Here is a 25,917-nt window from a genome sequence, read left to right as displayed (position 1 = left end):
TTTATTTTTAGGCAGAGAGAGCATACATGTGCATGGGGGAAGGACAGAGGGTAGAGCCTGACTCAGCACTCAATCCCAGGACCCTGAGATCATGACCTGAGCTGCAACCACGAGTCAGATGCTTAAGTGACTGGGCCATCCAGGTGCCCCAATATTGGAATTTTGATTATTAAACTCATCCTTTCAGTGTTCCTGAACCAAAAATAACAACACTTTCCTATTTCATAAAATTATTTCAACATACTGATTTTATTAACACAAGATAGTTCGTGCCCATCTACCGAAAAGTTTTTGTAATAAATGTATAAATTCTCTTGCCTGGGCATACTTTTACACTGAAATGAAAGAACATTTAAAAAATTCAGATCTGTATTGTGAGAATTGTGCCCCTTAGATGCAACACTCTTCCCAAGACACAGTATGAATGAATATCTGCCACATCTTTAATATGTATGTTAATCATCACAAAAATTCCTTTAAATACTTAGGACATAGAGACACAGAGAGGGTAGATATTTCTCCCACCTTAGAATTAATAAGAAACAAATTTGAAGGACTTTTTAAAAATTTTAATTCTGGTATTGAAGGACTTTTAATCTAAAGAAAAATTGTAACATTAGCCATCAAACTAAGAGAAAAACAATAATATTTCGTGGACTTAAGTTTCATAAAATTAATTAAATGATAAGTATATTCTGTCTAATTATCCTAATATATTTTGGTAATTTTTTAAAATTATTTTTTAATGTTTATTTATTTTTGAGGGAGAGACAGAGTGTGAGCAGGGGAGGGGCAGAGAGAGAGGGAGACACAGAATCTGAAGCAGGCTCCAGGATCCAAGCTGTCAGCACAGAGCCTGATGTGGGGCTAGAACTCTCGAACTGCGAGATCATAACCTGAGCCAAAGTCGGACATTTAACTGACTGAGCCACCCAGGCGCCCCTATTTTGATAATTTTTTTAAACACACATATGTACACATACCTACACAGTGTAGACTTACATTATGGCCCACAAGGAACAGTAACTCCTGGCATTCACTCCTCTGTGTACTCCCCTTCCATACTGATCCTCGGCTTGGCCAGGAGACTTGTTTGGCTAATGAGAGATTAGCAAGTGTGTTGAAAGCAATATTTAATATAAATACACATTGAGGCTTACCCTCTCAGAAAGCTCTCCTTGGAAGCCAGCCACTATGCTATAAAGAAGTTCAGATGCAATTACTAAATGTGGGATACTATGTGGAGAGAGATCTTTGAAGAAGGGAGGTCATCTTGGATGCCCCAGTCCTCACTGAGCTCTCATGTGAATGCCGTTGCATAAGTGACCTCAGATAGGACATGGGAGGAGAACAGTCCCGCTGACTGATCAACCAGAGCATTGTGAGAAATAATAAATCATCCCTGTGTTAAGCCACTAGATTTTTGAGTGCACTGTTACACAGCAATAGATAAGTGAAATACACATTTTGAAAAAGATTTTCCCAGTCAAATTCTGCATGTGTTTATTTTAGAGGATTGTCTTGCCTGAGCTTATTCCATGGAAGATGCAAAAACGTGTTGTTCTTCAACAGGTTTCATCTAGGATGCCTCATAGTGGATTTTGTATCTAATACATAACATTTTATTGCTCCTTGGAGACTTGTTTAGAAATGAGAAGTCCTGCAGGGTTCCATAGTTAATTTTTTTTTTAAAGCATGTGGCTATAAATAGCAGGGAAGAGTAAGCCAGCAGTGTGATGAGACTCTTAAGGCAATTTTAAACAATCCTTAAGTAATTTCCCACAGAGACACAACAGAAATCCAGGTTTTCAAAGATGTTAAACTGATTAAAACTTCATCAAATTCTTAAAGGAATAAACAGACTATAGGTCTAAAGAAATTGAGAGTTTATGCATGGATTAAAGGTACTTATCGACTTAAATGGGTTGAATGTTATTTTCTCTTTCAGAAAGAGAACCACATTTTTGGACTTTGAAGACATAGACTTATATTTTACGAAAGTCAAAACAAATATAGGGATTGTGTTTTTATGCATTCATGTATTTATACATATTTTTATACCTTAGAAATTTGCTTTGATTCACATATATTTAAATAGAAATAGAAAATTGAAGTAGAAAATGAATGAGAGTGAATTAAGCATACAGAAAACACCATAGCTTTTTTCTAGGAATCTTGCATTGGTACCTTCCTTAATATTTGTGGTATACATGTTTTCTATATGAGGCCACAATGTGATGTTTTCATCTCACAAGGTAAAATCCCCCATGACCAATTCCTAAATATTGCTGTTATCTTCCCCTTGGGAAGAGGTGGGGGGAATCTTTTTTCCTAATTTGAAACACTTTATTCTGCAATCAATGAAATTTAGGTAAAGCTTCAGAGACTAGAAATTGCTTTAAGGCTAAGAAATTGTTTAAAAAGTCTTCGGCCTTTTCCTGAAGTATCTGATCTGCTTCTTCCAAAGAATTCCTCTGCTAATCTGAGGAACCTTGAACAAATCCACATAAACACAAGACCTACTACTCCAATCAATGTTATTATGATTTAGGTGTGGTATATATTGAATGCACTGTATTGCTCAAAGAGAGAATATGTGGTTTAAGGAAATAGCAAATGGCTAAAATTGAATATAAATAGAAAAGTATATTTAGCATATCTAGGAGAAACTGTGAAGGAGTAAGAAAAAGGCACTTTGGATGGAAAGAAACAAAAGACTAAAACTAAGCATAACTGAATTTGTTTGAATTATGTAAACCTCAAGAGTGATAGTGTCAATGGCACAAGATGTCAAAATGATATGCTTAATAATTCCACTCCAGTTAACCCAGCAATAATGCTTTCTTATAGAGATAATGACATAGAAATGAAAAATTCTATATGTAAACATAATGTAACAATTAATATGCTCTAATTAGACCTACTTGTAGAAGTACCTATGGAAATGCTTAAGAGAGGTTTACGCTACAGAGAACGAGGTTACCAGAAGGAATATCACATGTATAAAGGAATTAATTTGAAGTTTGGGGTATTTCTGGTATGTGTATTTTCCCCAAAATTTGGTTAAATTCAGTAATAAATACTAAAGTAGGTATTCGTATAGCTACACTAAATTGCCTGATCTTACATTATCATTGATGTTTGGAAGGAAACACCATATCCTGGAATATCCAATTTAGGAAGGAAAAAAAGAAGTTTATTCTCCAACTATCCTCTGTAAGGATGTGGGATTTACAGTAATCTAGGCACTCTGCTGTTTACCATTACTTCCAAAATTGGAGTTCTCCTGAGACAATTTGGAGGAATAGGAGAGTCAGTATTATATTGTAAAGAACAATAGTTTTATAATGACACATATCCATAGTTATATAATATTGGGTTCATGAAATTTGCCATTCCAAAGAAAGAGGATAGAAATTCCTATGTTCAACAGATGTTTAAAAAATAAATGGAAGTTTTATGGAAGGATGGCTGTGGGGAGAGCGTGTTTACCAGCCTTTCCAGAACCCCACATAAAAAGGGACAGAACAACTAGAAAACAAAACCACGAAGCCCATGGAATATATTTACAACAAAGCTAAGTAACAAGGCATCCCCATAAACCTCCAAATATAAGAAGGTATGGACAGACTTCCAACAGCTACAAGACTACATGATAATCATTTCCTATGTGGGAGGATGAAAGAAGAAGTATGGTAGCATGTGTTGTTATCAACAGACTTTTTGACAGCAATGATTCATGATAGAAAAAAAAATGGAATAATATATTCAAAATATCAAAAAAGGTGTGATCCAAATATTTTTTATCCAGAAAAACATGCTTTCAGTAAATAGCCATCAACAAGGCAGAACTCTGGACATATTGTTTTCATGAACATATTTTTGAGGAAACAGAGTACAATATTAAGATTCCTACTGGACCAAAAGGGAATACGTTGAACTATAATAATACTAATAATAAAACCTATCAAATATGTATATATCTATGGTTCACAATTATATTAAATAAAATTCACATTCTAATTATATTATAACTAATTTTATAATATTAGATTAGTAATATTCAGAGATTTATATGAAAATAATTTACTACTTTTAAATTTAGTAAATAAAAGGAAGAATTCAGGTATTGATCCCATTTTACCCATGTTAACTGTAACACTGAATTACCAAGTATTCTCTTTTTACCTGGGAAAGCATTTTTGTAAATTACCACCACTAAAAATTGAATAGAAAGTGATAGAGTTTGAAAAAAAGTGATGAGTTAGAATATTAACACCTTTAAACCATTAATGAATTGGGGCGCCTGGGTGGCGCAGTCGGTTAAGCGTCCGACTTCAGCCAGGTCACGATCTCGCGGTCCGTGAGTTCGAGCCCCGCGTCGGGCTCTGGGCTGATGGCTCAGAGCCTGGAGCCTGTTTCCTATTCTGTGTCTCCCTCTCTCTCTGCCCCTCCCCCGTTCATGCTTTGTCTCCTTCTGTCCCAAAAATAAATAAACGTTGAAAAAAAAAATTTAAAAAAAAAAATAAATAAATAAAAAAAATAAAAAAAAAACCATTAATGAATTGATATAGACATTAAACATCAATATTTCTAACATCACAAAAATATAGGCATCCAATCACCCACTTTAGTCCTTGGAAAGAGATTAAACCTTAAGTCTCATACATTCATTGAATCCAGCTTCTTATTTACAGGGACCACAAAACATCTTTGAAATGTTTGGTTTCACCATAAGTATGCAGTCAGTGAAACTCAGACCAGGTTCTTTACAGGTCAAATGTAAGGAAAAAGAAAGAGGAAATAAACTAGATTACAAAAGGCTTAAGAGACATATGCATATATTTATATATATTTTTAATGTGAAGAATATACTGTGGTGTCTAGGGATACACATTGGGATATTAAAACCATAAAAATTTCATTTAAATTCATATTTGAAAAGATAAGATACTAGTTATTTATAGGATCTGAAAGTGATTTTGATAGAGGAGGACTTAAAACAACATGAGACAAATTTATGATAAATAGTAAGGGAATGACAAATATTAATTTTTATAGCCAAGGGATATTAGCTAGGAAAAGGACATGCATGAGACAAAGCATAATGAATGAGAACAATTTTGTGAGGCACTTATTTTCAGTTTTATATCATTATTTATTAACTTGAGTCAATAAATGAATAAGAAAAAGATATGAGACAATTCAAACAAACTAGCATTATCCTAACCACAATTGCATTAGGTGCTAAATATTATTTAAGCCATAAAATACTTGGAGGTTATCATGGTGTTATTTTAATAGACTTCTAGACAAGCCATGAAGAAGAAATATTTCAGACATTGCCACAAAGCTAGAAAGCATAATATAAAGATATTCAATGATTAAGGAGCCTTAAGAAAGCCAATTAAAAAAAAAACCAACAACAAAAACTTTCTTCTCAAGATTCTTCTCAAGATTCTATTGGGTAATTTTAGGTACGTTGTTGTGTCAACCTGAAATTAAGTAAAAAGAGTATTTGTATTTGAAAATTTAGCTGACGTGTTCACGATCACCATGGAATGGTTTTGTTGTGGTTATTGAATTGATTTTGAGAAGGAAACACTCCGAGAATGGGAAACACCCCAAAGTGACTTTTCTAGGTAAAAATTAAAACTGAAATATTCATGGAACTAGCTACTATAGATTTATACTTCATTTAGCATACTGTATTAAATGATATAAATCAGATACTTTTAAGGCTCCCACAATTGGTGATTTGGGCATATTTAATAATGGCAATAATAATTATAATTCTTTGAGAAGGTATAGGTAGTTCCTTCTCTTGGATCAGCTGGGGTTTTTAGAAGAATCATGCATGCCAGTCACCTGGGTGGCTCAGTCAGTTGAGTGTCTGACTTCAGCTTATGATCTCTGGGTTCATGAGTTCAAGCCCCACATCAGGCTGACAGCTGGCAGTGCAGAGCCTGCTTCAGATCTTCTGTCCCTCTCTCTCTGCTCCCCCTCCACTTGCAGTCTCTCAAAAATAATTAAAACATTAAAAAAATAGAACAGTCATGCATGCCTTCTACTCTACTAGACTATAGCTGGGGGAATGTCCACAAAATAGAAAAAAAATGACTGAAAATTAGACAATAAAAATTCTGAGATGTGTTTATTAACTAATCAGTCATGAAAGTATTGATTTCATTAAGAGTTTTCTAGGCATAAATGGTCATAAGGCTGTTGAAATATATATATATATATGTATATATGCATATTTTTACTTTATATCTACATTTTTGATAGTAGTTTGCAAAGGCTAAAGTCTTCAGATTGAACAATATATAATAATCAATAATAATGTCAATAGCAATTGTGAAAACTGATGAGTAATGCAAAGTACAGATTGTACAAGCATTGGCTTTTTTGTTTGTTTTGTTTTGTTGTGGATTAGGACTTTAGATTCTCAGAGAAATTGCTTGATTATAATTCAAATATATGATACAGAGGAATCAGTGGTCTCTACTATTAATTTAGTTAACTTCATGAGAATAGACCAAACTATGTTATTTTACTTGGGTTGACTGAATTATTTGGATAGACTATAAGAAGAGACTTGTAGAACACAATGACATAAAGAAGTAGCTTGCACAGCTATCTTTTAAATTTAATTACAGATGAAAAACAAATAAGAAAATCATTGAAAGGTGTTCTCAAATTAACAGATACAAATTAATTCCAAATAAGACACCAAAATTATCTATATGTGTAAATTGTGCTATATTAAATCAAAAGACAATTTACATGTGTACCAAGAGAATTAAGAAACTCCCACTCTGTAACCTCCCAAAATAGAGCAACAATCCAGTGACTAATATGCTATTTTACCATGTATATTTGGCCCAACTAGTTCAACAAAGCATCAGAATATATTAACCAACATGCTAAAGAAAAACTGACTCACTCTTCTGAGCCACTCAGAAATAACAGAACTGAACACCTTCTAATTTTTGGATAATTCTCCTGATGGAAGACTTATAACAGCAAACAAAATTCAACCTTCTTTAGAAGGTTGAAACATCATACAAAATGCTCTTATTTCTTGTTTCTTCTCTCATATTAATGTTTGGATTGGTGCTAATGCTGGAAAAGACATGATCTGGATATAATTGAAATTATGTTATATCTTCCATACTTTCATTTACAAATGTGGTAAAAAAATGATTTGGGCTAAGCAGGGCCATTATGATACCGCCTCCTAGAATGCTCTCTCTCTAGTCATATATATTAAAGAATCTATAAAAGGTAATGAGGTTTGCTGAATAAATGAAAATATGAGGTGGATGTTTTATTGATAAGAAATTGGAATATATTCAGCAAAAGAGTAGCATAAACAATGGTAAATCAGAAATCTACATTAAATGTAAGCCAAATAGATAAGGAAGGCAAAATGTTGATATTAAAATATGAAAATATAAAGCCGATAGTATAAAGGGTAGAAAAACAAGATAACCAAGTGGCTTAAAAAGCTTTAGCTTAATTAATATTTATTTATGGCAAGCACTATTCTAAACACTGAAGATACAGTGGTAAACAAAGAAACCTCTTCTCGTTTAGGGCTTATATTCAACTGGATGAGCTAGACAATATAAACATATACAGGTAGGCTGGGGAAAATATCTCTTGTGACATTTCACCAGAATTTTGAGTAAAATAAAGGGGAAAGTCACGTGAATACTTGGAGAAAGAACACTTCAGGTAGGGAGATGTAAGAGCACATTATTTAAGTCCAGTTCATGACTAACACTTTCCAGTATTTGCAAGTAGGCCAGTACGGCCGGAGTATGGTGGACAAAAGAAAACTGAATGGTAGCAGAAGCCAGATCACATAGGGCCTCGCAAGCTTTGCTTAAAAATTTTGCCTTATATTGTTAAAGGCCATTTCATCAAGGAACACTTAACATGTAAGCAAGGAGTAACACAACCTGGTATATATGTATATATAATATAATATAATATAATATAATATAATATAATATAATATAATATAATATATATAACTGAAGTTATATATAATATATGTTATATATAACATATATATATTAAGTTATATATAATATATAATATATAACACATTATATATTATATATTATATATATTTTTTAAGTTTATTATTTTTTGAGAGAGAGAGGGAGCATAAGAGTGAGCAGGGGAGGGGCAGAGAGAGAGGGAGAGAGAGAATCCCAAGCAAGTTCTGCTTCTGTCGGCATGGAGCCCAATGTGGGGCTCAAACTCATCAACTGTGAGATCATGACCTGAGCCAAAACCAACGGTTGGATGCTTAACCAGTTGAGCCACTCGGGTGCCCCACAACCTGGTATGTTTTTAAAATGTCTCTTTGCTATGTGAAAAATTGATGTTGGGAAGAAGAGCAAGTTTAGAAACAAAGAAACCCATTAGTGGACTACTGCAATAGTCCAGATGAGAGGACCTCATGGCTTAAACTAGGCTGATAAAATAGAGGTCATGAAAAGTCATCAGATTCTGGATTTATCTTGAAAGCATTTGCTATTAAGCTGACTGTGCAGTCTGAGAGAAAGTAGGGACATACATAATTCTGAAGATTTTTTCCCTGAATAATTCTGTAAATGGCAGTGTGACATACTGAATTGAGAAACACTAGTGTAAGAGCACAGTTTGGGGGGAAAAATGAAAAGGTCAGTTTAGATTTTCTTTGAGGTGTCTCTTTGATATTCACGTGGAATATGTGAAGACCATATCAGGATCTAGGCTGAAATTCAGAAATAAATGATTGTTGCAGATATGCATTGAGGAATCATCAGTATATATTAACATTCAAAAGCATGGGAGGAAACCAAATGATCCAAATATTTAGAAAAGTAAGCTGAGGAGTCAACTGGGGACACATAGGCACATGGAGATCCAGAAGGAGTGGAGCCAGCAGGAAAGACTGAGAAAACTTAGAGTTCAGAATAGTAGGAATAAATGCTATCCAGCAAGCGAAGTGAAGAAAGTGTTTCAAAAAAGAAATGACCATTGTTTCAAATGTAGCTGAGAACCAGCAAGATAAGGATTGAGAAATAAGCATTGGATTTTGAAGCCTGGAAGTTTGTGGTGACCCTTGTAAGAACTTCTGTTAGAGTGGTAGGAACAAAATCCTGCCTGGCATAAGTTTGAAAGACCATGGGGAATGAGGACATGAAACAGTATAAAAGTTCCCTTTTAGAAGGTAATTGCAAGGTGCTATGTCATACCAAAGAATACGTTTTTGAAAAAGAATTATGTGGAGCGTTTTATTCTGATGTGGATGAAAACAGAGGAGAAAAATTGTGTGTCTAGAGCCACAGCAATTGTAAAAACAAAGCCCAAAGCCCTTCACTAGGTGATAGTGGGGGTTCCTATAGCTGTTCCTTTTTGACTTTTTTTCTCATTCCCCTGACTTCTAAATATTACAGGGCTTCAGAATTATATCTCTGGACTTCTCTAACTCACATTGTTAACCAATTTATTTAATCTCATGATCTTAAGTATCACCTATAACATGAACTCTAGGTTTCTATATTTAAGTAGCCAATGCAACACTGACACTTGGATGTTTGATATGCATCTTTAATGAAAGTATCTTAACACGAACTCATGATTTTCTTAGATGCCTGCTTGGTCCCCAGGCTTTCTCACCTCAATCTAGGGCAATTCTACCCTGCCAATTTCTCAGATCTAAAACATTTATCTTCTCTTTCTCAAACATTTTAATTCCAGCTTTTCAACATATGTTGATTCAACCATTAAAATATATTTATATTATGACTAATCACCAGCTGTACAACATTTGATTCTCATTATTTGTAGTAGTTGTGTTCTTTAAAGTCACTGTGAGCACTGAGTTAGAGAACACTGAGTGATTACTCCTAGAGAAAACACAGCGTTAGGTTTCTTGGAACCTCTGTGACAACATATCCATCAATTGATCAATACATAATTTTGTTTTATGTTTCTGTTTAAAGACAACTCATTTATGCTATATTATTGATTAATTAACACTCAACTAGCAGTGGCTAGCACTATAAGTCATGTTTGAACACGCTTATCTAACACTCTTTTCTCCATAAGGTACATCACAGCCTTCCTGTGCTTAGAAACACTAGACAGAACTTCAACAATACACTTGGGGACCATTTTAAACAGTGAAATCACAAAAACACAAAATGTGAAAAATATGGCACTAAATAAATAATGAAAGGACTCTTGTTTACTGTATGAAAGTTGAGACAAGACAGTATAATGGGGGGCCTGAATGGCTCACTTTGGCTCAGGTCATGATCTCATGGTTTGAGAGTTTGAGCCTCATGCTAAGCTCTGTGCTGACAGCCCAGAGCCTGGAGCTTGCTTCAGATTCTCTGTCTCCCTCTCTGTCTCTGCTCCTCCCTCGCTTGTGTGCTCTTTCTCTCTCTCAAAAATAAATAAATATTAAAAAAAAATAATAAGAAGGTATAACACTACCCTATTGACTTCAACTGGGAATGTGTACATTAGGGGAGGCTCATGGTTTTTACCACATGATTGAGAATGACCTTGAAAACATTGTGAATATTGATTTTGGCTTTAGAAATAATTTTAGCAAGTATGCAAATTTGCAAATATGGAATCTGCAAATAATGAGGATCATTTTATTATCATTTCCTATCCTTTTCCTCTACTTGAATTTTCTCCATAGCAGTTATCACAACCAAATATACTGTATATTTTCCTTATTTTTTTTATTTATTGTTGTCTTAGCATGAAGAAATAGAATTTTAAAAATTTTGTTTATGCTGAATCCTGATCCTTTATTTTAGGACTGGGCACATATTAGGTACTTAATAAATATCTATCAGATAAAAAGAATTCAATAGTTATAGACAGATGGTTATAAAAGCGAGGCAGTGATAGACATATTTATCTAAATTGAGTTTATTTTTTATGAGTTAATATATTCATATGGTTTAACAATTTTTAAGTATAAAGGGGTGTGCCATGGAAAACCTCCCTGTACTATAAATGAAATTCCAAATTTACCATATTTTACATTTCCACATAAAATCTACAAAAAAGCAGATTAAGAACATATGACACAAAAATTAATCTGAGGAAACCATATGAACTTGAAAATCAAAATTCCTTGTGAAAAGTGTCTCCAACAAAAATGAAAATATTAAGGAGATTCAAAGTGAGAATATCTTTACAGTAGTCAGAAAAGGAGTGGAGAAAAATTAAATAATTATACAATCTAAAAGCAGTGCAGTTATGGAGGTGGCTAGTAAGAGCTGATGTTCAGATTTGTAGGAATTATGTGAACTAGTTTTTAAACACAGGCATTGTTAAAAATTAAACCACATACTTATAATTAGGTGAGTATATTAAAATTACATGAAAAAAAGATAAATACTTAAAATACATCACTTCTAACTGTTTTATGATGCTTTACTATTTCTGTTATCTTGAGGTTATTTAAATCTTTTGTATTTGCTTGGAAATACAACTTGCCATGGTGCAAGTATTTATATCATGTAATTGGCCAATACTATAAATTAGAGCTTAATTATTTTGTTCATTATTTGGTCTAAACTTAAGAAAGTAATAGAAAGATATTGATGATGCAATTAAGTTTAAAAAGTGTGTCATGTCTGTATCCAATATGTTATGAATAGCAACAAAAAAATTCTGTTTGAAAATTATTATGTGATTCAGCAAAGAGCTGCTAATGTCACTGACAAATAAATCAAGTTCTGAGGTACTTTTTTGTTCTTCACTTTTATCTTTCTTATTAATAAAACTAAAATATCATCCAACGTTCATGTCAGAACTTGACATAGTCAGCTGTTAAATTTAACCAGCATGTCACCAAATAAAACCCACATTATTTAAGATTAAAGTTGAATGAACATGTCTGAAATAAGCAAGGAATGTAAGTGTGAGATTGAGAAAAATCATGCTACATTAAATGGAATAATTCCACAATGTAAAAGTGATTAGAGGGAAGGGATATTTATGGAAAGCAGAAAATAAAGATCTAATACCTGAGGGACATTAATGGTGTTCTTCAAAAAGAGAACAAACAAAACAAGTAAAAATATTATCTTTCTTGGGAATGACATTTGAGATATTTGACATCCTGTAAGCTGCTGGCAGTCACTACCTCTGCTAATACTGGCTCTCAGGATCCCATGCCAGACCAGGTGTTGCCCATGGAAGTTCTAGGATCTGTAAGCTACAACACAGGGGCTCTGGAGGAAAGGGACACCATGAGGCTGCAATTCAACAATGCTGTTCAGACATCGCAAATGTGTGCGCAGTGGCCTTGTCTTTATTTCATGTCTTAGAAAGTCTCAGATCTTAGCTTTGCTGTCATTTCCTTGATCACTGAAACAAGTTCAAATGTTCTTATCATGCACTATAATAAACCCATGTATCTTGTTTAAAGGGCCCTTATCTCAGGTCTAATTTTACATGTATTTGCCTGATTAGAAAATGAGTTTTATCTCCTGCTGAATTAGAGCGAAGGGAAGTAAACTGTATCCTCAGAGGCATCAACTGACAATTGTCTCAAATATCCTTTTGTGTTTTCTAACATGACGCACCTTTTATCTCACGTTTTATTGATTCTTTCTGTGGAGAAGATGATCAATGTACTGTACAAAGAACCTCGTTAAGGCAGAAGTATTCAATCTGATAATCTGGTGCTTGCCTCTTCTTCCTCCTCCTTTTGTCTGCCTCATGTCAGAGCTTTCTACCAGGGGAAAATAGGAAATGTTTAAATAATGGGAGCATTTGGTATTGTTGGTTTTTTTTTAATTTTTTTTAACCTTTACTTATTTTTTAGATATAGAGAGACAGAGCATGAACGGGGGAGGGTCAGAGAGAGGGTGGCACAGAATCTGAAACAGGCTCCAGGCTCTGAGCTGTCAGCACAGAGCCCGATGCGGGGCTTGAACTCATGGACTGCGAGATCATGACCTGAGCCGAAGTCGGTCTGCTTAACTGACTGAGCCACCCAGGCGCCCCTTTTTGGTATTGTTTATTAAGGTTCTGGGAAGGAAGGATAGGGTCACCAGGCCTGGGTTACTTAAACCCTGTGCATAGCAGAGAAATGTCTGTCTGCAGGATTAGCCATTGAGTGACCCCCTCAGATTAAATCTCCAAACTCTTGGGATATTCCACCTGAGAAGAGTGTTTTTGTATGCCCAAAGTCATGGAACAGTAGATACTTTATCAGTGTGGACTGCTGAGTTATCTTTCTTTAGATGAAGAAACATTCTACAGTCCCCAGTATGGGCCTTTAGTGAAGTGAGTCAGTCAGTCTCAACAAATATTGATGGATAATGCTAGACTAGAGTGGAGCTTTGGGACAGAGCTTTTACCCTGGCAACAGGAGCTCTTGACAATTTTAGTACAGACAGAGGCCAAAAAGCCATGGGGCAATGGCTCTCCATCCTAACTGCTGAAAATCAAGGGGCACACTTAATGGGAATCTTACGGTCTTCTACACTTGAGGTTCTCTGGGAACACCTGGAACTTATATTAATGTACCATGACTGTCATTTCCTGGAGAAAAGATCATAATAAGACATATTTTATGGTATAGTTGGCAAAGATAGAGACTACTTTGAGCCACACCCATGTCTTCCCATAGGAGGGAGGTGGACCCTGCTATGTAGCAGTACACAATGAAAACTAGTCTTACTCTAAGCTTGTAAACTAAGGCAAGGTGTCTGATTTTGTCCTTAATTTATTTGGAATCAAAAATAACCAAAATTGGTCAACTGTAATGATTCCTATTCTTAATATCATATGGTGTATCAGCAAAGGCCAATTCTGTGGGAAGACATAGCAAGTATTTCTGTGATTCTTACTGATTTGCTCTGTATTGAAACTGAACTGTGCCAGGACAATACTGCGGTGTGGTATCACATTGTCAAGTTGGTAAGATTCAACTACCTTAGGTAATGAAGTCATATGATAATACTTATAGTGTTATCAAATATATTAGAAGATCAAGTTAAAGGCTCTTCATGAAATATTACCAATAGGAATGTCTGGCCCGAGGAAAAATTGGGTTTATCTAGCTATCAGTCAAATTCTGTGCTAAAATGTTTGGTCAAGTTTATCACAAGGTAGATATAACACCAGACCAAGTGAATAAATGAATAATCAAATTTGTACAAAAATGTGAAAATGTATATAATGGCTTTTTAAATCTATCTGTACCCTGAACTGACTTCTCTTGATTTTAGGCTATTTATACATATAATATTGCTTTATTTATTGTACAAATGCTAAACTAAATGTATATGCTGAGAAAAATATGGTCATTGTTTTTCTGTTAGGGCCTGGACCAAGTTGGGGGGGGGGGGAGTAGAGCAGGAAAGGGTTAATTAAGCAGGCCATGGTTGCTCAAATCTTACGCATCCCAGAAAAACTGTTTGACTTTAAGACTGGCTCTTGGCTGACTCCTGGGATGTAGCTTCTTAACCCTTGGAATATTCTGCCTAACAGAGCATTTTTGTATGTCTGAGGTCTTAGTCCGTGCTCAAGTTTGACCAGTTTGATCAGACAAATTTATCCTAACAATGTAATTTATGAGGCCAACTTTCCTGGCTGGCAACATTTTAGAAATATCATCACACATTATTGCTGGGAGAACTCATCATGTCCCCAGGCAACTCCACTGGGAGGGGACAGCTGGAAGCTTGAGTCTGGTTTCTCCTGGACCTCACACAATGTACTCTTTTCCTTTACTGATTTTGATATGTAGTCATTCATTACATGAATGGTAACTGTGATATGGCAGCTTTTCTGAGTCCTGTTAAGTCCTTCCAGCAAATCATCAAGCCTCAGGGAGATTAGCATAGCTCCCTTTCCTGCTTTCTTACCCTCTGCAAGTAGACTTTTAAAATGATGTTTTGGAGTGCCTGGGTGGTTCAGTGGGTTAAACATCTGACTTTTGCTTTCTGCTCAGGTTCCTAAGTTTTAGCCCCATGTTGTGCACTGCGCTGGCAATGTGGAGCCTGCTTGGGATTTTCTCTGTCTCCATCTCTCTCTGCCTCTCCTCTCTCTCTCTTTCTCTGTCTCTTTCTCCCTCTTTCTCCCTCTCTTTCTCTGTCTCTCAAAATAAATAAAATAACCTAAAAAAAATGATGTTTTAACATCTTCCCAGAACTGGTCCCACTCTCTAAACATCTCTAACTAAAGAGTAGTTCCTTTATGACTACTGAAACTACTTGTATAGAAGTCTGTATCCTATAAGGTGGCATCTAAATCCATATTCATATCTATACCTAATCATATTTATCTCTGTATCTATCCTCGCAAAAAGGGAAAATGGGAATGTAGATAGGTAGATGGTAGAGATAGAGTGATAGATGATAGATAATAGAGCTATGCATATAAATATGGAAATCAGTATACAGATACAAATACATATCTATTGTGGGTTTTTCCCTCCATTTGGCCCAGATTTTGCTTTATTTTTTAGATAGTTTTGGTTAGTTTGTGTTTTCAGCTTTTAGTCCTTTTCTTCTTTCATTGAAGACTATATTTTTTATTTTCATTTCATCATTATTTTTGTTATGTTAAGTGGATTTCAAAAGAAATACAAAATGACCTTATTCCTGGATTTTTAACTGGATATTGATGACTGTTTTATAGTACGGAAGAGTGTAAAATGCTTTGGATTGAATCATTGGTAAAGAACAGTACCAGACATCAATCAGGTACTAAGTAAACTGGAGCTATTACAACCATTTCCCTTTATTTTATTCAAATATATATTTTCTTTTTTTCTTATATAAAAGGATTATGAATTCTTTCAAGAAGATACTGAATAATTCACATAAAAATGGCACACAAATAATTATTTGCCTGATTTTGTAGGATTCTAAGAACTTTTAGTAAAAAGCATATCATGAGACAATGTTCTATAAATTATTAATTTGATTAGTGAAGAGCCAGTAATCATGTATTTTTGTAGTATTATAAGCTTCAAAACACTTGTAACAAATACTATCTGATTTTAGGATCACAGGAAATTAGATACACTATCAGAGATGTAGTACTTACTCAAAATCTGCCACTGAATTAATAGATATTATTTTGAGTGAGAACCCAGAAAACTCTTGGAGAATGAACAAAGGTACTGAATTATGAGGTTTATTGTCAGTTTAAAACAAACTAGTTCTATTTCAAACAGAAGTCATAAAGTCATATAATTAAAAAAAAACAAACAATAAACATACAGATTATTTTAAACATGTTGTGGAAATCATAACTATTAACTGTGAGTTCCTTTGTACAACTTATTATAACTGGGAACTTATTTTCTCTATACTAAAAATGTTAACACCCAGTCCTCATGTACGTTCTTGAAAATGTATTTGATGCAATTCCAGTGCCTAAAGCGGGGGGGGGGGGGGATTATTTTCTTTCTAGAGACTTTGCTTTTGAATTAGAGCAAGTTTCATACAATGGGACAACTTTTAACTTGACTCTGAATTGCTAATGTCTCTATTACAGTTCTCTGCAAATTAAGAATAAGAAAAAAAGTAAGACCAGCATAACTCATATTCCTTGAGATTCAAATTAAACAAGAAAATCTGTTTCTCTATTAAGATATATTGAAATATATTACAAAATATAAATTTTGAGAAAAATTATTATACATATTACTTGACTTGAAGAGAACAGCATGTTTTTCCATTGCCCTAGGTTGCGTTCCCAGCTAGCAGACTCTGTGACAGGATTAGTGTGCAGGTAATTTATTAGGGAGAGCTCAGTGGATCAGCACCGATGGGAAAGGAAGGGAGGGATCAACATCTGTCATTGGAATGGGAGAAAACAAGATAGAACACCAGCTGAAGTTGAAGCACCATATAGCTTAGGTGGTGACCTTAGCAACCCTGTGGGAGTTCTGAAGTTAGGATGACTCTTCAGAGTTGCCTTAAATTGAGGCGAGGGGGCCAGACCTTCATATACATATTCTGTGGATTTGGGTTGTGCCAAGTCCTATAGAGGGCTGTCTGCTCAGTGATTCCCAAGACAATGTTAAACTTTACCTGAGCCCTGTGCTCCCATAAAACAGCTACCATGAAGAAATCTCCCCACACTTTGTGTTCCTACAAGTGACTTATCGCAAACAGCCAGTTTTCACATGTGACTTCTATAAGACTTGTAGATGATGCCCTTGTTGACCTAGGAAAAGAGTAGGCATGGTCCTTCCAAATTTCTATTCTTTGTCCCATAAATGGTTTATCTCTTTATGTCTACTGCCAATCTGAGCAAATATCTGCTAACTTGACATGTCTAAACGTTACTCAGGCTTTTCTCCTTTCCCCAGACCCCTGAAATTTTAGTCACTTAAACTGAAAGAAATACCGGAATGCAGAACAAATCTTCCTTAATGGGCCCCTCCAAGAACTCCCCTCCAAGAACACCCAGTTCTTTCTAGATTTGTTTACTCCCCCAGGAAAGTCCTTTTCTTTCTTTTTTTTTATTTTAAAAACTATGTTTTATTTACTGTATTCATAAAATGTGATGAAGGAAAGTCCTTTTCACCTGGCTTTTGGAACATGTTTAGATCAAATGGTTGGAACATTCTCTCTACTGTAATAGTCTCTGTTGCCCTTCCCCCTTTCCAATTGCTCTCCTCCTCCCCTTATCACAATAGTCTTTCTAAATTAATATTCTACCTTAACCTAAATCTGGATTTATTTATTATTTGACACTTGTTAGCAGCACCCTGAACTGATAGCAGCTGGAGAAATCTTTTGTTTCTGAAAAGGGTCTGGGGGTGTCAAAAAATTTGAAAAGGGTCTAAATAGCACATCATAGCATCTACCACATACCCTCAATTATATTATTTTAAAGAAAATAAAATTATTATTTAAAAATGTTTTAATGTTTATTTATTTATCTATTTATTTATTTTTTTAATTTTTTTTTCAACGTTTTTATTTATTTTTGGGACAGAGAGAGACAGAGCATGAACGGGGGAGGGGCAGAGAGAGAGGGAGACACAGAATCAGAAACAGGCTCCAGGCTCTGAGCCATCAGCCCAGAGCCTGAGGCGGGGCTCGAACTCACGGACCGCGAGATCGTGACCTGGCTGAAGTCGGAGGCTTAACCGACTGCGCCACCCAGGCGCCCCAATGTTTATTTATTTTTGAGAGACAGAGCACGAGCAGGGGAGGGGCAGAGGGAGAGGGAGACACAGAATTGGAAGCAGGCTCCAGGCTCTCAGCTGTCAGAACAGAGCCTGACACAGTGCTCAAACTCATGAACCCTGAGATCATGACCTGAGCCAAAGTCAGATTCTTAACTGACTGAGCCATTCAGGTGCCCCAAAAATAAAATTATTCTTAAAGCAGATATTTTGAAAGGTCAAATAGAGTGTTAGGTTGACCAAATACATTATACGCCTCCTTTAAAATAGCAGAAAATATACATTAAAAAAAAGGAATACAAAAAAGAATGATAGAAAATGAGAGTAGTAGCCAATGGTGGAAAGTTTGAGAAATTTGAGAAAGAAAATTTGAGAATTCCAGAGGATAGAAAAAGTGATATTTTCAGTTAAGCGTCAGAGTTTGGCCACAGATGTTTATCCCCATCCTTTTATGAAATTTTATTTAAAAATTCAAGAAAGGAATAAAAAATATATACTTACCTTTAAAGGCAAAGAAAATGGAAGAGGGCAGAATAGCAGCTGACGTCAAGAGACGTCAACAGCTTTTTCAAAGATGGAAAGTGAAAAAGGGAAGATTATCAGAATTAGCAGAGAAGAAGGAAATGAAATTTACATGTTTCCTGAGGGAGATAATAAGAAGAAGTACGCAATTTTCCTCAAAAAGTCTTATAAAGTCTTGACTGCCAGGAGTAGAGAAACAACTTCAGAGTTCAGAACTGAAAGAAGGAAGTATTTTTTAATTTACAAATTTGTTTCCAGGCAGAGGAATGGGAGATATTTGAACATTAACTCAAGACACATTTTGACTTGAGTTTACCCACATTGAATAAAGTTTAAAGAAATGATGCAAGAGGAACATAGAATTACATTTTGAAGATAAATTTGATGCTTTTTACATATTGGATTTATTTGCTATTGAAAGAAAGCAAAAATCACAAACAATCCAAATGAATAATGAATAAATAAATTGTAGCACATTTATACAACTGTAATGTTATACAACAATGAAAATGAATGAACCACAAATACAGAGACAAACAACATTGGGGAGAAAAAGCTAATAGCAGGGAAATGTATTCCTATGTTACAATTTATAAAATATTCAAGACTGGGAAATTAAACATATTGATTTAGACTTTCATAATATGTACGAGGTAAAGCTATAAATGAAATAACTGAAATATCGTGACAGTGGTTATATATGGTTGAAATAAAGAAGATACAAAAGAGAAAAACAAAGCTTACAAGAGTATTGGTAATATTTAATCTCTTAAAATGGATGATGTGTTATACACTAACGTGTATGTTGCACATTAGCGTGTATTAGTTTTTAACCTTATACACATGATATAAACCTTATAATAGACCAATATTTCATAAAATAAGAAGAAAATAGCAAGAAATAGAATGGAGAATGTGGCTACGATATCGGTGATGTAGTTTTGGTCAGGTCCAACAAATTTGCTTGTAAAAATAGAACGGGTAAAAAAGACTCCATTAGTTCTTGACTCTAATTCATTTGATTAGATATTACATTTATTACCTAACTGCACATTTAATGCTTTTCAAAATTGAAAATGCATGTACTTTGCAAAGGAAAAGATTACTTATAGTTATTTGAATGAGTAGTTAAGTTAAAGAGACTCATATTTTTGAAAAGATGACATTTCACAATTGAGAAAACATGTTACAACAACCTTCAGTTAATCTAGGTTGTAGATTACTTAGTCATTGTGCCTCTCATTATATACTATAGTATTGCTATTTTCCTATTTCATTGCTCTGTATAAATATTTCCAGGAGGATGTGGAAAAGAAGGTAAAGGAGGTGGAACCTGAATTTATCAGATTTAAAAATTAATAATGAATCTATCATTAGCACTTAATTCCAAACCAGAAAATGATTTAGACTCTTCTTATCTGGAAAGAGAAAAAAAAAAGAATCTTTATTTCTGGACTACTGCCAGGCATCTATTTGTAACTGCATAACCACTTGCAATGATTTCTATGCCATTGCAGTTTTGAAAATCATTCCCACAGATGTTGATTCCTGCTTTCACAGACATTTAAACCAAACTATGTCTTCCTAATTTGCATATGTTGTCAACAAGCTGTGCTTTGGTGTAATCCCTGCCAGAGCTTTCCCTCCAGTAAATGGAACAGTGGGAATGGGGTTTTATTTCAAGTGATTGTGTGACTCAAGAGCTTAACTAATTACGCTATAATTTAAAATAAATCTTTGATGTGCTATCTTAAAGAATTAATATAGTATGAAGGAAAATCACTTTGAGCAAGATGGCTTCATTTCATTCAGCAAGGCTCTGAAATCTGATGTGCAATAAACTGGCGGACAAACCATTAGAGAGCTAGCAGGGATGACATTCAAAGCAAGCACTTCCACGGCCTCATCTAAAATGTGCTGAAATGACAACAGTGAATATGTATTAGAAGTTTAATTTAGTCTCCTAAGTGACCTTGATCATTTGATTGGGTGGTATCTGAGATAGTGTTTTCAAGTATATTTATGAATGCCTAAAGCAGGAGGTGGAAAAAAAAATCCTTCAAACAGCTACCCTGAAGATTTCTTGGATTAGGAAAGAAAATGAAAAAGACCAGTTTGGCTCATTAATAATTCAACATCTTTCTGATTTTAAAATCCCCTCCAGTCAAAATCTTGACTTTCTTTTTTTCAGAAAATTCTTATTAGTGAAAGCTCTAAGGCATTAATAGAATGTTTATAAAGACTGTTTCCTTTCTTTGCGTTAAAGTTGTGCCCTTCCATTGTGCCCTCCTAATCTGTCTGGAAAATCTGAACAGCCTGAAACTTGTGTGTACTAGATCCTTCCATCGTTGGTTTTTCTCTCACTTCCTGCTGCATTGTTGGTTTTCTGATGCATATTAAGTGGCTCAGCTAAAAAACATATGCATGTTACCTATAGAGAAATCTTTCAATTTTTAAAATATCTTTTTCTATTAATAAAACCGTCACCAGAAATATCTTAAATAAAATTTTATTTTCCTAAACTTGTAAGAAGAGTAAACTCCTATATTAAAACCAACTTACAATACCACAAAAATGCTTATACTGAAAATCCTGAGTACAACCCTTCATTTACACGGAGTCTCTGAGCACAGGTGTTAACCTTATTTTCAGGTACATAAGGTGTGCAGTACTCACGAATATTTGAATAGTCAGGGGTTTGTATGTCTTATATACATGTCCTTGTAAATAATTGGAAAGTTCCTCTTATTTAAAAATTATTTATTGAGCACTTATTATGTGTCAGGAACTGTGCTATGCACTAAATATTCTTTAATGAACAGAAAATAGTTTCTGTCAAGAAAAAGCTTATTATCCAGTGGTATTTGACAGACAAATAAGCAACCATGGTAGAACATAGGTGTTATTATATGGACAAATATAGGGTGTTATGTGAGCATAGATGGAATTTAATCCAGTCTGGAGGAATGAGAACAGACGTCCCAGAAGATGCAATGTCTACACCGAATTCTGAAAAATAATTAGAATTAGATCCAACAGTATTATGGGATCAGAGTGACTTGGGAACAGAGTGACTTTATCCTGGGAATAGACTTCTGAAAAGAAAGAATATATATATTTTAAAAGTCATAAGAGATTGTTTTGCATGTGAGGACCTTCCTAGCATTAGTACTATATAATTTTATTTATGTATAAATATACAAGCCTAAAAAGATTAATAGTGCATTACCAAAATTTGGTAAATATGAATGTAGTTCAACATACAGTGACGGAGGAGAGGCTTTTAACCTGAAGCACATATAACTGCTATGTAAGACTTTAAGTCTCACTCAAGGAACTTCATCCAAAACTTGCTGGTCGTTCTCGCTTTCATTTTGTACATCCATACTTTGTGTGATTGTCCCTTCCCTCCTAGATTGTAAGCCTTCTGAGGGTACAATTTGTATCTACTTTTTTCCTGGTCTTCCTTCCCAGCCCAGAGTCCTATAAGCAGCATAGGGAGACATTTATATAAGCAGGTGATTTTTGGCAAGTATTTACATGTATACAAATTAGGTATTTCATATTTTTTAAGTTTATTTATTTATTTATTTATTTATAGCACACGCGGGGGAGGGATAAAGAGGGAGGGAGGGAGAGGGGGAGGGAGGGAGGGAGGGAGGGAGAGAGAGAGAGAGAGAGAGAGAATCCCAAGCAGCCTCTGTACTGTCAGCCTGTAACCTGATAAGGGGCTCGAACTCACAAACCTCAAGATTATGCCCTGAGCCGAAGTTGGATGCTTAACCAACTGAGCCACCCAGGTGCCCCAGGTATTTAATATTTTTAAAGAAAATGTAGGTTATTAGGAAATACATTTTCAGATGAAACTGCCATTTTTGTCTTAATTTCCAAAAGTTGCAGTAATACATATTTGAAAAACGCTCTTTCAATTTATTTTTTCTCCTTTTCTATTACTCAATATTAAGTTCTACCTAGTTCCAAAGGAAGAAGCATACATCAATAGCATATCAACAATAACCCTTTCTAATTCACAGTTTCCCTCCACATTGAATATTATCCTCTCTTTTACAGGTACTCAATTCAGAACCATTCTCAGACAAGTCCAGGCTTACAGCAATGGCAGATTCCGATTTGTTTTCCTGAGCCAACTGGCCGTCCATCTATGTTTATATTAGGGTGCAGATAGACCTTATATCTGAGAGGAAGTAATCTAAATCTTCTGAAATGCTCTCTTTATCTGTCAGCACTCAGGTATACACACAAATGAAAAACCACAAATAATCACATATATCACAAAGTAATACATAAACTGACAGTTCTGTAAAAATTGGTATTTAAACAACCTTCAAATGGGTATCTTGATGATTCCATAATATTTCTAGATCAGTATACACTGTTGAACTACCTGAAGAGGTGATTTTTTTTCTTGTAAATACTTGACTATGCAAAAGAAAAATCACAATTCCTTTAAATGTAAACTACATATAAGAGCCTTTTAAAGAAATTTTAATATGTTTTGAAATATTTTAATGCATAATTGGAAATGTCAAATCTAAAAGCTTTTGGAAAAAAAGCCCCAAAGCTTGTAAAATTAAAAACAATTCTAAATATATTATAGATATTGGTATTTTTAAAATGAAACTATTTTAAAATGCTTTTATTTTATATTACTTGATAACACAACTAATTACACTTTTAAGTTGCTTGGAGTTTTCTACATTCACTCTCAGATTTTTAAATCTCAAATAAAAAGATAAAAAACTGACAGCAGAATTTTATAGAAAACAAATTTTCAGGGAATGCCCAGGGGATGGTAAAGATTCAGCCTAATTTCTTACACCTCCACCTACAACCTAGTGTAATAAATATTGATGCTGTGGATGATAGCATGAAATTACCAAAACTCGGTCAATAAATACGAATTGCTCATGAGTGTGCCGTACATACTAAGGAGAACATTTCAGTTTCTAGTTTCCAGTAGGAAGCAACTCCTGAACCTAACTGACTTAGTTAGGGATGTCTACAAACTCACAGAGCAGAAATTTGCAAACTCTTCTATCATAATGCCTAGTACATTACATTCAATTATGCATTCGTGTACTCATTTTTCTCTTGCTTGAAATTTCCTTTTATTTTAAGGCTTTTCATTTACAGTGCCTAGCATAGTGGTGGATATAAGAGTTCAGGAAATGCTTGTGGTGTGCATGCCTGAATGAATGAAAAAATAAAAATGTTTAGAAAGATTGAAACTAAAAAAACCCAGCAGTTGACTAGAATATTTTCATACTCCAAAGAAAGAGGTATTTTATTAAGCTTTTCACCTGGGAATGTGATGTCATCATCTTATTCCATCTTATTATTGGAGCTTTTTTTTTTCAGCCACAAAATATGATACAAGACAAAAAATGAACTGTGGTGTTTTTTTTTAATTTACATTTTCATGTTTCATTATTATTTATTTATTTATTTATTTATTTTTAGAGAGAGGGCAGAAGCAGAGGAGAGAGGCAGAGGGAGAGAGAGAGAATCTTAAGCAGGCTCCACGCTAAGCATGGAACCCGATGTAGGAGTTGATGTCACAACTCTGGGACCATGACCTGAGCCAAAATCAAGAGTCAGAGAGGCTCAATCGACTGAGCCACCTGAACACCCCAAACCATGGTGCTTTTAAAAATTTATTTTAAGGTACTGGTCGTCTAAGACATACTATATCATAAGTAAATTTTAATTCTGGGTTAATGTTTTTCATTATTATAGTCACTTCAACATGACATTGATGGTGTTTATATTTGCTAGTCTTCTAAATCTAAAGAATGTCCCGGGGTGGTTGGGTGGCTCAGTCGGTTGGGCGTTGGACTTCGGCTCAGGTCATGATCTCATTGTTTGTGAGTTCGAGCCCCACATCAGGCTCTGTGCTGACAGCTAAGAGTCTGGAGCCTGCTTCGGTTTCTGTGTCTCCCTCTTTCTCTGGCCCTCCTCCACTCACACTCTGTCTGTCTGTCTCTCTCTCAAAAGGTGAATAAACATTAAAAAAAATAATTTAAAGAATATCCTAATACACACTTAGCCTCCGCAGGGCTAAAAATATAACACAGGGCAATGAATAGGAGTACTAATAATAATTCCTTTCTAGGCATTATTATTTTATGAAACTCATTTGATATTGATAGATACCTATACATCATCCAGTAAATAAATAAAATATCTTCATATATTACCCACCCCCTCTTTCTTCTCCTTTTTGGGATTTCCAATATGTATATGTTAGTATGTTAAAGGTGTCCATAGGCCTCTTAAGCTCTGTTCATTTTTCTTCATTCTTTTTCTCCCCCTTTCTGCTCCTCAGACTGGATAATTTCGATTGATCTACTGTTTTAATTTTTTTTTTAACGTTTATTCATTTTTGAGACAGAGAGAGACAGAGCATGAACAGGGGAGGGGCAGAGAGAGAGGGAGACACAGAATCTAAAACAGGCTCCAGGCTCTGAGCTGTCAGCACAGAGCCCGACTCGGGGCTCAAACTCAGGGACAGTGAGAAGATGACCTGAGCCGAAGTCGGACGCTTAACCAACCGAGCCACCCAGGCGCCCCTGATCTACTGTTTTAAAGTTGACAGATTCTTCTGCCTGCTCAAATATGCTTAATTTTTTTTTTTTTTTTTTTTTTTTTTTTTTTTTTTAGTTACTGTACTTCTTAGCTTGGTTCTGTTTGGTTCCTTTTATGACTTCACCGTCTTTATTGGTACTCTCTATTTATACATCATTCTCTGGTTTCTTTCAGCTCCTTGTCAGTAGTTTCCTTTACTTCTTTGAGTATATTCAACTCAGTTAAATTGAAATCTTTGTCTATTAAGTCCAATAATTGTGCTTCCTCAGGGACAGCCTTTTTTTTTTTTAAATTTCTTCTGTAAATGGACCATACTCTTGTTCCTTTGTATACTTCATAATTTTGTTGTTGTTGTTGAAAACTAGCTATTTTGAATATCATAATGTGGTAACTTTAGAAATAAGTGTCTTGCCTCCAACCCTCCTAGACTTGTTTTTGTTGCTTAATGTAGGCTGTAGATGTTTGTTTACTGAATTTTCTAAGCTATTTTTGTAAAGTCTGTATTCTTTGTCATGTGTGTTTTCTAAACATACATGACAAACTTGTGTTCCAAATTGTAGTCCAACTTGTATTCAGTTCACTAGTTGAATCTT

The sequence above is a fragment of the Prionailurus viverrinus genome, chromosome C1, assembly GCF_022837055.1.
Source record: "Prionailurus viverrinus isolate Anna chromosome C1, UM_Priviv_1.0, whole genome shotgun sequence".
Taxonomy (NCBI): Eukaryota; Metazoa; Chordata; class Mammalia; order Carnivora; family Felidae; genus Prionailurus; species Prionailurus viverrinus.
This window is presented reverse-complemented; position numbering follows the sequence as displayed.